The sequence below is a fragment of the Toxotes jaculatrix genome, chromosome 8, assembly GCF_017976425.1.
Source record: "Toxotes jaculatrix isolate fToxJac2 chromosome 8, fToxJac2.pri, whole genome shotgun sequence".
Lineage (NCBI taxonomy): Eukaryota > Metazoa > Chordata > Actinopteri > Toxotidae > Toxotes > Toxotes jaculatrix.
The window spans coordinates 2,556,931-2,570,694 of NC_054401.1; the positions used below are offsets into that span (position 1 = coordinate 2,556,931).

Consider the following 13,764-nt stretch of genomic DNA (forward strand, 5'->3'; position numbering starts at 1 on the left):
GTGCTTCCATTTGTCCTGAAGCTGACCTCTGACATTTATTCAGATGATAAACAAACAATCAAATCTCTCTTAATCTTTGTTTAGTTGAAAAACCTGCTGGGGATTATGGATGCCAGAATTGGATTAAGATCACACAGACACCAGACACACACACAGCGTATCACTAATACAGCCAAATGGCCAGACATGGTTCCAGTCTCTCCTTATGGCTGCTTGTATTATGAAGTCATCACTTCTTCACATTCAGCTGTCAGTGATGAATGCATTAAAATAGACATTTATATCAGGTGCACTGAGGAGCCATGGGTATGTTTGTTTCACATGCGGAAATGAAGCCTTGACATTAGAGCTGCCTAATCTCTACATGATGTGATTACTACAGGATGTGATCCGTATACAGTGCCGTCTGTATTGGCATGTTTCAATTGTTTTGGCTCTGTTCTCCAGCACATTTGATTTGATTTTAAATGAAAAAATGACTATGAGGATTAAGTGTTGACTTTCAGCTTTAACTGGATGAACAGTGTGGGATTCGTAGCTCTTTTTTTCTAACAGTCCCCCAAAGTTTAAGACAATGCAGCAAGGGAAGGATCCAAAATGTACAGACGAGGCAACTGAGAAAGTGTTGTTTTTTTTTCATGGTCGATCACCTGACCCCAGTCCGACTGATCATATGATTCATTTGCCAAAGACTGGTCAGCCCGGTGTCCCAGCGAATTAAGTTCATATTGATTCTGCAGTGTAGTGTGTTCCTTTTAATCAGAGGGTGGAAGGGAAGGGAAGGGTGTCGAGCTCAGGGTAGTGGACACACGTCTAATCCATCTGACTTTCATCCTACAGACCTAGACACAGGCATGAACATGGTAAAATCATCGTTGTGAGCATGTTAGCATGCTGATCTGAGCATGAAGCCCAAAGCATGAAGTGCTCACAGAGCTGCAAGCACGGCTGTAGATTCTTAGTCTTGTTTCCCCTTAAATAGCTTTAAGGGTTGGAAAAAAATCACCATGCACTACTGTGTCTGTCAATGTCATTTATATTCTGTATCAGGGGATGAACAACCAACTAATAGATATGGTGACTTTACAGGATAATTTTAAATTGTCCTGTAGAAATTAGTTGGCCAATGTTGGAGGAACAATGTAGAATGTTAAATTCTCTTTGGTACAGCTGGTGGGGATGTAAACACCCTCAAATTAAAGCTGCATAATACGTTTTACTCCAAATGATAAGTTCATTCTATCTATATTTTAAAATCACTTAAAACAAAAAGGTTAAAAATCCTCACATGATGAGATGAACTACTTTATACCGTAACAGAATAACAATGTCAGTCTATTCAGGTCAAATCAAACATTCACAAAGACACAAACAGTACATGTCTCCACACAATATATGCACATTCCTCTTATACATTCAGAAAAGATCTATAGTTGAAAAAGACTAATTGCACATTATTTAAGTCCATTTGCTCACACCATCAATCCAAAGCTACCCCACACTATATTCTCCCAGTGGAATAGCACTGATACATTTACATATATTAATTCTTGTTGACAGGCTGGGATATGCCGAGCTTCCAGGAAAATACAGGTAGATATTCTTTGTGGTTTACAAACAGTGTGCAGTCCTGTGAGAGGAGGAGACACTAAAGCCTTGTGGAACACTGTCATCATTATGCTGTATTCATAGCCCACACTTCTCCCTTTCTGTTTCTTCAGCTTTCAGTGCTTTTGCTTCCTCAAAGAGACCCATGGGACCAAACATGAAATATGTAGCCCGTGTGTGTTTCTCATAATTGGCTGTAAGGTGACTTGAATCTTCGAGTTGTTCCAGCGGACTCCAAAACAGGTTGTTTGAATTCAGCCATTGTGCTCACATGCTTCTCCCTCAATGCAGGCATTTGTTGATGTACTGCAGCATGACTGTCAGTCCTGACTCAACGTATAGGTTGCAGGACCAGTTTTTAAGACTCATGGTCACAAGGACATCTGGTATTTGGTAAGATGTTTGGTATTTGGGTTACATGCCTTATGGAATAAGAGTATTGCAATAGTGATGATGTGAGCATTCTACAAAATGCAAAACCAAATTTACAAAGTGCAATGATCTTTTATGAGCAGAGAAAAACAATAAGACAAATAAAATACTCAACTAAAATAAATATTGAAAAGACCACTTAAAATTTGATGTTTGTGCCGTTTCTCTGAATCACATTTGAAGGAAAAATCTCCACTGACATTTCTGCACATATTCTGTTGTTTTATAGTTTGTTTGTTTTTTTATTCCTGTACACAATGAAGACACTTGAACAAAAACAGCTATTAGTCAGTGCTTTGCAAAATAACCCATGTAAGTGTTTTCTGAACTGCTGATGCTGATCTGATGGTTATGATTAACAAAACATCACCTTCATAGTTAAAGCAAACCAGTGCTGACTGTAAGGAGATTTAAACATAGAGGGCAAAGATGTCTCCAGTGTTCAAGTTAAAGAATAACTGGCCTTATTTAATCTTTTCATCTTTTTCCCTTGAAGAGACCAAAACAATGAATTAAACAGAATAACAAGTATTGTCTGAGTAGCCACAGCTACAAAACTCCATTCACATCACTTCATAGCAAGAAACATTTCCAGTGCAGATTACTCCAAAAACAACTAATGCATTTATAAGCTCTGGACAGCATGCTCAGATGGCTTCTTTAGTTGGTCTTTCAGAAAAGCTGAAACATTATGCTTCAGTTTTCGGCGCATAAACTAACGTACTACTTCGCTGGACAGTTACATGTGAGAACGAGCTAAAACTAACTGCTCCTCAAACTTATTTTGTCAAAATACTGGCAGGAAAATAACACAACATTACCCAGTGTTTTTGCACATTTCTACTCTGAACCAACTGAATGGGTAAATAAAGTTAAAACTAGGCTGAACATTTTAGATTAAAACGTACATGTGCTTCACCAAAGGAGTGCTCAATTCACCAGAGAGACTCTCTAATATCCTTCAAAGCTATTTGTGCCCTGGCAAAAGTTTTGCAGGCTTACTGTTGCAACTTACTTGTTCCTATGCAAACAACTGAGCACCAGTTTGAATGATGATGACAGCCCACAGCATTGCTGCCCTTTTCTAACCAATTATCATGTTCAAATTTCTCAACACCTCTGTTGTTTTTGCTGGAAGTGTGGTTTTGTGAGATAAGAAAGCAAGAGGCAAGGAGTTCACTCCCCTTTATATGCATAAAAGCCACAAAATGAAAGTGACAAGGCAGGTTGAGCGAGTAAATTACAAAATGTCATCACAGAATGACTCCTGGATCCACAGATTGAGAGATCACAGATCAAACAATTATCATAGTCTCTGAAAACAGTTGTGTTTTTGTTGGAAAGGAATCACACTTATTTGCTTTCTGGCCCAGAGTTAGATGAGAAGATTGATTTCTTAACTTTAGCGGTGCTGCTGGGCACATTTTGTTACCAGCGTACAGAGCCAGGCTGGCTGTTTCTCCTTGTTCCCAAGGAGTCTTAATGCTAAGCTAAGCTAACTACCTTGGGGCTGTGGGTTCATGTTTCCTGTGCAGACATGAGAGTGGTATCAATCTTCTCATCTAACTCTTGACAAGAAAGTAGCCTTGAGTGTACTCTGCACATATATAGAGATCTACAATGAGCATTGGATCTAAAGGTGTTTTCATTCAGGATGCAACCACAACTCTGATGGAAATAATGAAAATCCAAAAGGAGAACAGCTTGTCAATTTGTTAAGCCTCTTACTGCAAAACCATTACTGGTAGAGGGTTATAGTGAACTGGTGAAAAGATTTAGCGTGTCCTCGCAAATTTTGGTCCTCTTAGCTCGTGTCCTTTCCCTCCCCTCGAAAGATCCTCACCTCAACTGGCAAGATCGCACTGCCCGAAGAAAGAAATGGGGTAAATCTACTTGTGATGAGTCGGAGCTAACAAAAAACACACACACGACCAGGTTTCTGCTGCTTGAGGCCAAAGAGGAATGTCATGAGCAAGTACGGCCCGGAAGGAAGCAATCTTATTTATTTGACTACCAAAGTGGCTAACGGTATATGTATCATCACCACTGCAGACAACTGCTGCAGGAGCCACTTGAACTGTTGTCCTTTTTTTTTTTATGACACAAGAGCATTCTGACAAGAAGGACTGACTGAAATGGAGATGCTGTAGATTAAGACTAGAGATGACTGAGTCAGTGAGTCCATATCCATCTATTAGATTATCATCAAACACTGATGCAGAGTCAGACCAAATGCCTCAGCGCTGCCATCTCTGCACAGGTGTCTTATTAGTGTTTCTGGGAGTGTACAACACATCATCATCTCCAGCTGATTAAATCTTGTTGGTACACTTTGTCCCTGCTCTTGAAATCATGTTCAGCTTTTATTCTCCGTCCGATGTTCAGAGTGCACGCAGTTTGCATTTTCATGCAAAGCAGCTTCCTTGTGTTTTAAAACTAGAGGAACATAACTTATTTGAAAAAGAAAACAATCGATGTGTGTTTCCTTTAAATAGGTTTATTTCCATGTGTTGTGTATGTGTTTGTATAGCAGGGCTGAAACAAAAATCATTAAATAACAGGCCATTTGTCAAGCAAAAATACCAACATTTTGCTAATTTCTGCTTCTGGATTGTATGGATTTGCAGCCTTTCTCTGTTTAATATCATTGTAAATTGAATATCTGAGTTTTGGACTGCTGCTCAGTCAAAATAAACATTGGGAAGTTGTCACTTAGGGCTCCTGAACCCTGGGTATTCTCCACCATTTTATGGTGTGTGACAGAGTAAGCAATTTATTGATCAGACAAGAAATTGATTAACTGATTATAAAATACAGCTGGTTAGTAGTAGGTGTACTGCACAGCACCTATAGTAATAATTTCAACTGTTTTCTCATCAGTCAGTACTACAGCTACATCACTATCATGATAGACTTTTCCAGATAACAAATGCACTGCAACTGTACGGACAACTGAATGACCACACATTTGCTAACATGGTGTAAAAGGATATTATTTACAAGAGCATAATTTAGCTAATGTAGTTTCACATTCATTTAAATGGCTTTAAGTACCGTGAAGTCAAACTATGTGTGCGTTTAAATGCCCCGTCCTGCGCTCTGATTGGCTGGCTGGGCTCACAAAGACCCCGATGTTCAGGCATTCAACATCTGGGAGAAAAGTGAACCATGCTTGGGCGGGGCACGACACAAAACTGCTCCAAAAATTGACCAATCGGAGACGACGTAATCCTGCCGTAGCTCGGTGATTGGGCGGATGGCCCGCCAAACTACAGCGCGGGGCGTGGCCTGAGCGGCTGCCGAGGTGTTGTGATTTCAGTCTGGCTCCAGTCTTGTCACAGTAGTGAGGGCGCCTTTTCGCTTCTCCGGCGCTCTGGGAATACTAACCGCTCGGCGAAGAAAACTACTCCAAACTAACTACTCTGTCTTCTCCACTGCGACTTTGCTCCTTGTCGTCTGCTGCCGTTTCTGCCCCGAAAGACTGCGACGTTTGTTCTTTTTTTTTTTCACCGCGGAGGATACGAAGGAAACACTAAAGGTAAGAAGTGGTTCGCTCTCTAGTTGGAGACTTTAGCGATGCTGCTGCTGCTGCTGCTTCTGCTGCACTTACTTCGCTCATTGGGAGTCTGATGCTCCAAGTTTGCCTCAGCAGAAAGATTATTTCACCGTGCAAACACCGTTGAACGCTTTACAGCAGTTTGATTCACGCAAACGCCACATTTCCCGCACGCTTTATGAGCCTCAACAGTTCACTCACGCTCCTCAAGTTGAATTTTTGGGCTCCGGAGAAGCCGTTTGTTCTGTCTTCTTCTCGGCTGTGTTTTCGAGTCTTGGTCATTTTTTTTTGTGCTGAAAAAATAAATAAAAAAAAGCAGCAGAAATTATAAGTCTGTATCAGCTGATGTTGCACCGACTTTGCAAAGCTATCAGACGTTTTGCGTTCATTTTCGTGGGCGCTGTTACCGGGTTTTGACTCAGATTCGTGGATTTCTGTATGCGCCGTGGCGGTGCTTAAAACTAAAGGCAAAAACAAATCATGTTTTCGCTCTCTGTTGATGGTTTCTGCAAGAGTCCTCTGCAACTTAACACGAATTAGCAACTGATAACGCCTTTCTTTTTGAGTGGCATCTTGCCTGAGACTCTAATTGAATCTGGATTCCCTGGTTTATTTTTTCCAGCGGAAAGAAATTTGTTTACTCGGGGTCTGTGTGCGCGGAAAAGAGGCAGCACACAACGGGGAATTTGCTCTGTTTTACAAGCAGATAACGTTAACAAATCAGTTTGAGCTTGTGTGTGTGTGTGTGTGTGTGTGTGTGTGTGTGTGTGTGTGCCTGGAAAAGAAAACGGTGTATTGCGTGACTGTTGGATTGTATTGAAACGGCACATTTTCCTCTCACTTTTCATAGATTTTATAATAATAAACAAACAAACGAATAAAAAAAAATCCTGCTCACTTCATCTACAGTTTTGTCTCAATGCCAAACTCGGAGGGAAAACGACGAGCTCATTGTTCTAACAGGTTTCTGCTTTTGCAGGCTGTTTGAGCCGCAGACTGTGCTGGACCTCAGTGCGACGCACGCAGAGATTAGAAACCTGTGTTTTTCCTCTCGTATGATTCCCAGGAGCCGCCGGTGGTTGTTTATGTTGAAATAGATGCTCGGAGCTGCTCTTGAGCCATTCTCTGCTGAAATGGGTCCCTGATTTGTCTCAGTCTGTTGTGCATTACTCCCTCTCATCTCCCTCAGTGGGTGTTCAGTTTCAGTTGAGGTTAAGAACATTTCAGCAGTAAATAAATCTCTCCAGTGCACAAACAGAGGTAAACTACGCCGCCTCTTCTTCGATCTCGGCCTGCTGAGAGGTAAGGCGTGCATTCTCCCCTGAAACGTTCAGCTGAAGGGTCTGTTGCCTTGGTTGAACAGCACAGGCAACTTCTGCTCCTTCAGAGTTGTGCCCCTTGTTTTGGCTCGTAGGGGAAGAACCATCATGCACTCCCTGGTCTGACCAGTCAGATGTTTAAGTGGAGGCCGTGTGGTCGGATCTTGTGATTTTCTTTGGTTTTGCCTCGTCCATGCTCTTCTCAGCTGCTGCAGTGAGATCACAGTAGGATGGGGAGGCCACTGATGGCTTGCGGTTTCCTACCGCAGTTGTACAGTGACTTAGCACTCTGTGCTGCTCAGAGGACATTGCAATGTGGTTTCAGGTTATTATTATTATTTTTTTTTTGTCTTTTGACATGTTACTGCTCTGCTCACAGGCAGAGGTGCTGCTGCCCTGCAGGAGAACTGTGGCGCTCCTGTGTAGCCTGAGTCTGTCTGATACGTACCAGCACTTACCAGTCTGCACTCCCACTTATCCTATATATAGTGTATTCAAATCTATATTCAACCCTCGTTTGAGGCGGTCTCCCACGCTCACAAACAATCAACTCTTTTCTGCTCTTTTCCCTTTTTTTTTTCTCGCGGCATCATTAGTAAAGTCACATTCTGCTGATGGGTGAGTTGCAGTCGTAAATGTGAGAGAGCAAAGTACCAGCAGTGCATTCATTTCCTTGTCACCGCTGAAAATTGCTTGCTCTTCGTCCAGCTCTCATTTTCAGGCCCTGATAGGTCCGTCGCTCAGTTAGCATGGTTAATGGTGCATTTAGCCCAGTGTGTAATTTTATTTCCGATTTCCATTTTGGCGCTTGCTTTTAGTTTGAAATGACAAGAGGCCCCAACGGAGGGGCCCTGCGAGTGCAGATGGCATCTTCCTAATGGCCCTCAGGGTAATGATGGTTGAAATAGTCTCCTAACCAGGGGCTGAGGACTGTGGCCCTTGGGGGACGTTCGGCAGGCCTATTTCCATTTTCATCATCAAAATAAAGTGCTCAATATCTGCACACACAGTTAGTCCACAGTTTGGATTGGTCAGTGGAAAAAAAAAATGGATTTCAGTGGAACACATGAAGACATGTTACATTAAATCCCTGGGCAAACCTGAAGTTGCTGTATTGAGGCACATTTCAAGCTCAGTGGAACTTCAGAGCGTTGGATAATATTTTTTGGGGCTATTGTTGTGCCAGCTCTACAACAGTGATTTGTCTGAGGTGTCTCAAACCTCAAGCACATGGTGGCATTGTGCAGCTGCCGACGTCTGAAGAATGGGCCTGCAGCAGTGCTGTGCTTCAGGAAGCAACAGTTAATCTCAGCTCCTCATCCGCGACATATGGCACTTTGTTTGGCCCTGCACCTGAGAGAGGCACTGGTCTGTGGCACCTCATATTTCATTTTGATAATGGCTGGTTACCCGTGACAACTGGGTAGCCAATGAGAGCCCTGCTTCTTGAAGGGGATGGTGGAAAAGGAAAAGAGGGTGGGCTGTCGGGATGTGAGCTCCAAGGCTGCGTTCCTCCACTCTCACCCACCCCCACCCTCTCCTGGCTGGTTGCGTTGTGTCCAGTGAAGGGTGTGGGACCCCTGGGGAGTGAATTATTACCTGTCACCCCTGTGCGCTCCCCGTCATCCATAATCCAGGGCTGACACAGCACAAGCCAGCCCGGGCTATCTGCTGAGACCACCGGGCCTTGGCCTCCAGGTCTGGCCCCGTTTGGCCACAGCTGGTAAGAAATCACATTAACATGTTGCATCAGGCGTTACAAATGGACAGGTTAAGAATAGCAGGCGGACCTGCCTCGTGCCTTCTGCAGCGTGGCTGAAATGGGTCCTCCATCAATGTCCTGACTGCTTGACTTTTTTTTTTTTCAATAGTTTTCAGCCGTTGTTCCAACTGAACAGAAACAGCTTCTTTATTCTGCCTAGAGGAAAAGTTTTCCTTCATCTTTTGGCTAGTTTACGGTGGACTGTAACTCCCTGGTGCACTGGCCTGCGTGATTTTTAAAGTTCATTCACAGATTGGCTGTGACAACCACAGAATGCACACTGCCAGTTTAGCTGCATCTGTTTCTCTCTTACTGTTGCCGATTTCTGCAAGTAATGGTGAATACAGTGGATGTTTTCAGTGCTGACAACCTGTTCTCCCGCAAGTCCAATCACCAGCTATTGGATTTGAATCCTTGGCAGGCTTGTAATTACTTTTGATTCCAGAATTATTGAAGATGGCGCAGCACGAGTGGCAGCTAGTTTCAGGAGCTCCGGCTCGGTACTGAGCCTTCTCTCTCTCTCTCTTTTCTATGTTCTGCAACTATTGTGTTTCTTTTTGTGTGCATGCTTTTGTACCTTTTATGACTGTGTGATGGCGTCAGCCGTTTGTTCAAACGTGGTCTGTAGGGGCAGCAGTAGCTCAACAGCAGACAGGATGAGACTAAATAAACCGGTCAGCAGGGTAGGCTGTGTCCTGGGATGCCTTCTGGATACAGTGGAGGTGGTGGGAGAGAGAAGGATGATGCCGAGCCAAGCTTTCATCCTTAAGGGAGAACGTCACCAACCCCCTGCATGAGACTGTGACAGCACTGGGCAGCTCGTTCAGCGCCTGGCTGCTCCGTACACGGTGTTCAAAGGAGCGATACCGCAGGTCTTTTCTTCCTGCTGCTGTCAGACTGTACAACCAGCACTGTCCCCGACAAACCACCAGCCACTCCACTAACAAAAAGGGAAAGTAATATGTGCAATCTTTCTTTGTACAACACGCAACTTTTTTTTTTCTCACCATTGCTTGGCATATGTGCATATGTACCTTTTGTGTAAACAATGTGCAATATTACACCTCATTTAAATATACTATATGCTGCTGATATAAATATTATTTTCTCTCTTAACTATTCTTGATACCTTCCCTCGCCTGTGTCCTGCTGCTGCTCTAAAGATGCAGATTTCCCCCCTACGGGATTAATAAAGTTCATCTTATCTTAAAGAGCCGTGCAGTGGCTTCCCTCCTGTGGTCCTGGTGTGGTTGGTGCACGACTGGAAATTATAGCCGAGCTGATGAGTGTGTAAATTTTGGGAGGAAAAGCTTTGAGTTCAGTGAGAGGCTAGAGGGAAGGAGAGGGAGAAGAAGAAAAAGATGGCAAGAGGCGGTTGACCACAAGCTGGACATGTGACAGACCTCGGTCCGTCCATCCAGACTGGCTGTCTTCCTGTGGTTTTGTCGAGCTGTTTTTTAGAAACGTTAACCCCTTGTCGAACATGGACTAGGGCTCCGCTTGCCAACCCCCATGGCCACAAGCAGTGTAGCAGGAACACTGGATGACTGTCTGGTTACGCCTCATGAAGCACAGTGGATGGAGTCCAGCAATTACAGGGGAAAATATAACCTGTAACTTGCAATGTCAGCAAATTGCATCAGATTTATATTTTTAGGCCGGAGAGGGTCTCATGTTCCCTGAAAGAATCTTTGTTAAGAATTAAAACCTCAGTTGCCGTATGTTTTTCAAGGCTTTTCATTCTCCTTTGTTTTATTTCTGTGTTCAGTCGTGCACTGAGGCTTCTGTGTTTTGTTTGTGGTTATGTTTAAAAAAAGGAGTTGTAATACTTGGAGGTTCACGCTTTTGTCTCCTTCACTCATGTATCAATTGCCCTTTAGATGAGGCAGAAGGTGCCTATATAGGACACAGTGTCATAGACACTTGCGCTGATTCGTGCAACAAGAAGGCTTTGCGTGCTACCCACAGGGCAGCTTTGAAGCCGCATGCACAACAAAAAGGATCTCTCTTGAAAGGAAAGAAAATGAATCATCCGAAAATGAATCCTTGTCATTTTTCATGCATATTTCATGTGAAGAAGTAGCTAATGTGGCTTCATATGTGCATGGATTTTCATCGTTTTAAAGGATTATTAGCTGATGACTAAGTGCAAAGATCTTCCCAAACTCCCATTCAGCGGCGTCACCCACAATCCTCATGATCCTGTTTATTTTAAAAACCTTAACGCTCAGTAGCATAATATTAACTCCCAAAAGATTAAGATAATACAGACAACACTCTCTCTCGCCACCGTGGAGAGTACAGAAACTCAAACTTCCTCTCTAAATCCACTTCGATTCTTCTTGCCTCTGTGTTTAATGGGAGGAAGCGACTGAAATAAGGAAACAAATGTCTCTGTAAATAGCCTCAGGCCATACATACCAGCTATTGATTGTTGGACTCTTAGTTGGGTGGGCTGGGAGATGGCAAAAGTGCATTGGTTTGTTGTTCCAAATGATCTCTTAATCACTTCATAATGAGGGCAGACCTCCCGCATCATTGATTAGCCAGCCAGGCTGAAAGTGGAGCAAACCACCCCCCTGACATCCCAATCTCCTCCTTGCTGGTGCTGGATAAAGTAGAAGGTACTCTGAAAGTTTACCTTCTCACAACCCAATATTATATTTCTGAGACGATATACAGTGTGAGACAATAGAGCCGCAGTCTTTGGCTTTAGTGAACAAAACAAAGCTAAATGTAAACTTATGTCACAAAATACTTAAAAGTCCAGAGAAACCAGTGAGCAGTTTGTTCCGTCATTTAACATCCAACCACATCACAGGCTACGGCACGAGGAGCGCGCCGCCAGGAAACGTGTCGGCAGAAAATCACACACTTGACAAGGACACGTTTCAGATGCAGCAGTCCATTACGCAGGCTTTGCTAATTCCTCTTGATACCATAAAACGTCCCGCAGATAGACTGAGTTAACGAGAAACATAAATGTGTGAATCACATTCATTTATTTGAGGCCGATAATTCCAAGAGATGTGAAACAGAGCCTGATTTTACTTTATCTGTTTTAACAAACTATTGCCTGAAGTTTCATTTAACTACTGAATATGTTAAATAAATCTGACTCCATAATCTATGATTATTGGTTTATTGGTCAGTGCCAAGAATTAATGAGGTCATGTCTCTCAGCCCAGATCTCTGGTTTTTTTATTAGCTAATAATTCGAGGTATCAGCTTTTTTTGGATGCTATGATATTTTCTTGTGCTAATATTGTTCTGCTTTGTTAGAACTCTGCACTTTAGGCACCTTTTCTATAAGTAAACAGGCGTAGGACCAGCATGCACCTGGGTGGGTCTGTGTGGGTTTTTTTTTACCGGAGCAGGCGAGACAGAAGGAGCCATGATCTCTTTGTTCTCTGTTTGCTTGCAGGGATAAGTGAATGAAGAAGCTCTGGCAGGTACAGGTAATTTCTGAGGTGCATCAGTAGCATTTTGCTCTCAGGTTTGTTTGGTTTTGATTGTGGCAAATAACCACTAAGGTTTGTGTTAGTCTGTCGTGGGCATTGTTGCAAATATGTGCTGGGCTTACAGGCACTTACAAGACAAAGGCATCAGCATATCTGAGTACCCTGATTTTTTTTTCTAGTATTGTTATCCATCTGGGTCTTTTACCTACAAACAATTCGTGAACTGCATTTCCACAGAACACACAAGTACTGTATCACTCCATGTTGGGAACATCGGTAACTTTGATCCGTATTTCTCACGTCTTTTGCAATCCATCGTCTTTGTTCCTCATCTCCATCTTCATTGCACTTTGTTGCTGTGGCTTTTCTGTGCTTCGTTTCCCAGAGATTGGCTCTCAATCAAGCGGCGTGGGCGGTACCGTAACGTCCTTTTCCTTGGATTTTCAATTTGTGAAGTTTTCGTTTCTGTTAGTGGAGTGATTTTCTTTGGCTGTTCAGCCATGGTGGCTATCACAGCTTGTACTAACAGCCCAGTTATTCTCCTATTTCCTCCCAGCAAACGGCTGTTGTTGCTGCGGAAATGTAACATCCATCTTTGTGCCAGAGGTTATTTCCCTGGAAAGACCGACGAGACACCCAGGGCCTCTCGCCACTTCTCTCTGATTTGGTGTGCGCTCTTAATAAGAACATTTGGCACAGCAGACATTTGTCTTGTTTTCAACACAAGAAGCTGTTACAGACACATGTCACCTTGAATTGGAATAAATCTCAGCCCAAAAACAACACAGGTCTTTTGAAAATACAGCTGTTTTTTTTTTTTAATGGGATACTTTGTCCTGACGAGACATGTTGAGCTGCATATTATCAGTAAACCAACCATCCAGCCTTTGGTGACACAGATTGAAATCTCACAAGTGATGGAATGATGAAATTAAGAGAAAACAACGCTGATCCAGGCACGATGAAAAAACAGGTTGGCTTCTTTTAAGTTGGCTGATAATTCCTGAGAATCTGCTGTGAGCCGTGTCTATTTTGGCACAGCTCTGTTTTTCGACTGTTCGTTAGTCTGTTGTTTAAAGTAGAGCAAGTTGGACAAAGTTCCCTGCCAGACTGTTAAATTTAGGTTTTATTTAGGAGCTGGCTGCATGCCGGAGCTCCTGCTTTGTGCAATTTTAAGATAAGAAAACTTTTTCATGTAGTTTTAATGCAGGTAATCTTGTGAAGGCTGTCTGTAGAGAGACCGAAATTTGCGAGCAGAAGCAAAGTTGTGACACCAAAAGATCTGCTGAAGTTTAGACGAGGATTTCAGGAGTCAGTCACTTTTTGATTCGCTGTTTAGTCTGTGAAATGCCAAATGATGACAAATGTCCAAATTTCCAGACTAAAATTCAGTCAGTTTGGTTTGACCTGTTTGAGCTGACACTGTTATATTACTTTAATTATTTGTTCAAGCACAAATGCTGAAAAAAACCACCTTGTTCCACCTTGGAACTATATGTTAGTATTTAAGTTTAGGTTTGCTGTTCAGACAAAGGAAGGGATTTATAGATGTCACCTTTAGCTATGGGAGATTTTAATTTGCGTTTTTCATCATATTCTGGCATTTTTATAGATCAACCAATAGGT

The 13,764-nt window shown here is 42.8% G+C and overlaps 1 protein-coding gene across 4 annotated transcripts in view; it reads left to right on the plus strand.

Annotated features, from left to right (window-relative positions):
- The first annotated feature begins 5,381 nt into the window (after positions 1–5,381).
- sema6e (sema domain, transmembrane domain (TM), and cytoplasmic domain, (semaphorin) 6E) overlaps positions 5,382–13,764 on the plus strand; it is a 137,776-nt gene continuing 129,393 nt past the window's right edge. For all 4 annotated transcript variants that reach the window (XM_041043988.1, XM_041043984.1, XM_041043986.1 and 1 more), the window contains exon 1: positions 5,382–5,578. The gene's annotated coding sequence lies outside the window, so the exon portion shown is untranslated. The remainder of the gene's footprint in view (positions 5,579–13,764) is intronic.